General features: G+C 40.2%; 1 pseudogene; it reads left to right on the forward strand.

The window, feature by feature from the left end:
• Positions 1–1,878: 1,878 nt before the first annotated feature.
• LOC102868035 lies at positions 1,879–2,178 on the forward strand (annotated as a pseudogene).
• The last annotated feature ends 98 nt before the right edge of the window (positions 2,179–2,276 follow it).

The raw sequence follows: 2,276 nt of genomic DNA on the forward strand, positions 1-2,276 counted from the left end.
CACAGGATAGAACAGCATTTAGAGCTCTTGTACATAGGGTCGCTATGAGTCGCAAGCGACTCAATGGCACATAACAACAACAACAACATACAAAATGTACACCTAGACCAAGAGGCTGTTGTGAGAGCAGAACAAGAAAACACTACATGGTTTAAGATTAAGAAAAGTATGCTTTCTTTCTCCATAACTATTCAATCTGTATGATGAGCAAATCATTTGAGAAGCCAGATTTTATTAAGAAGAATGAGGGGAGGGAGCTCTGGTGGCCTAGTGGCAAGAAGCTGTGCTGCAATCCCAAAGGCGTGCAGTTCGAATCCACCAGATTCTCCACTGGAGAAGGACAGGCAATCCAATTCGATGGTATACAACAAGGGGGGGGGGAAGAAGGAAAAAAATGAGGGATGGATAAGAAGAAAAAGGTGGCATCAGGATTGAGGGAAGACTCATCAACAACCTGCGTTATGCAGATGACACAACCTTGCTTGCTGAAAGCAAGAAGGACTTGAGGCACTTGCTGCAGAAGATTAAAAAACTACAGCCTTCAATATGTATTATATCTCAACATCAAGAAGACAAAAATCCTCAGCACTGGACAGATAGGCAACATAACGATAGATGGAGACAAGATTGAAGTTGTCAACAATTTCAGCTTACTTGTACCCACAATCAAGACCTTTGGTGCCAGCAGCCAGGGATCTCTCCAAAGTACTGAGGATCAATGATTAAAGACTAAACTGCACCTGATTCCACTCATGTTCTTTTCAATCACTTGCTATGCATCTGAGAGTACAATAATCAAGGATTGAAACCTTTGCATTGTGGTGTTGGAAGAGAGTACTCAATATTTCATGCACTAAAACAAGCAAACAAACAAACAAAAAAAAATCCAAAACACCAAACCCAAACATCTATCTTAGAGAGAGTGCAGCCAGTGTGTCCCTTGGAGGCCAGGATGGCAAGGCTTTGTCTCATATATTCTTGGCATGTTGCTAGGAGAAGCTGTTCCTTGGAAAAGGATACCAAGGCTGTTCCTTGGAAAGGAACAGCAAAAGAAAATAAGATCCTGAATGAATGAGATGGATTGACACAGTGACTGCAGCAATGGGATCAAGTGTGTCAGAGATTATGAGGGTGACACAGGAGAGGACAGGGTTCACATCTGTTGTTCACAGGGTCACTACGAGTTGTAGTACACTCAATCGCACTTAACAGGTGAGTTCTCTCCTCCCAGGCAATTTACGCCTCAAAAATCCACTGGAACATCAGCTATAAGAAAGCTCAGATTCGATGGCACCTAACTACAACAGATAAGTTGGACTGCCAACTTTTCTGTTAACAATGTGTTCTTCCACCCAGGGACTCCTTGAGCTGAAACAAATATCTAATAGATTTTGGTAAAAAAGGAAAAAATAAGGAAAGGTCTGCAGGAAATAAGACAAATGTTAACATTTGTTAAAACTGGATATCCTGTTGTCTGTTTTACTGTTTTCTTGTATGTGTCTTAAATGGTTAGAATTCATTTTGAAAAATTTCAATTAGAGCACTTGCCAAAAACAAGCTCCATGGGGAAAAGATAAGTAATCTCTTCCTGTGCTACTTTCAGCCTTGGGAACCCAGTGGAGGGTCCAGCTATAAGAAAGTTCCATCTTGACAGCAATGAGTTGGAGTTATTCTCAAATTCTCTGTTTCAAAAGGGCTGTCATAGGGCAAAGGATTCTGTACTATTAAAGAGCATCACTTGATGGCTTTGTGATCAAGATAAGTATATTATTGATATTTTTCCACATGAGGACAACAGCCCTGAGCTAGACTAGGTTTTATCAGAACAGGAGCTGTTTAATAAATTCCGAGTTCTGGGGGGAAAGGTGCAGGGTTTGAAACGTGGCGGATGATGTGAACCAGCAACAAACTACCAACACAGCAGAGGAGCCTCTGAATCTCATCAGGCTCAGCCTGGATGAGTGAATTTATGTGAAAATATGAAAAGACTGAGAGCTCTGAGGAAGATTACATGCTTATGATCAATATTCAAATATAATATTAGGAGATGTGGGAGAAACTGTGACTACTATAGAAATTGATGAAGAGATATAAAAATCAACAAAACAGAAAATCCCAATGCTCTCTGTCCAGGGAGACGGTGTCGCACTAGTTGACCCTCTATTGAGAGCTGGCTGAAACAAAGACGTTTCCAGTGTGGAAGAGACTTTGGTGTTTTTTTTTGTTTTTTTTTTGTGTTGATTTTTTTTCTATAATTATATTTTATTAATTTTCAT

The sequence above is a fragment of the Elephantulus edwardii genome, unplaced genomic scaffold, assembly GCF_000299155.1.
Source record: "Elephantulus edwardii isolate Elephantulus edwardi_28Jun2011 unplaced genomic scaffold, EleEdw1.0 scaffold00016, whole genome shotgun sequence".
Lineage (NCBI taxonomy): Eukaryota > Metazoa > Chordata > Mammalia > Macroscelidea > Macroscelididae > Elephantulus > Elephantulus edwardii.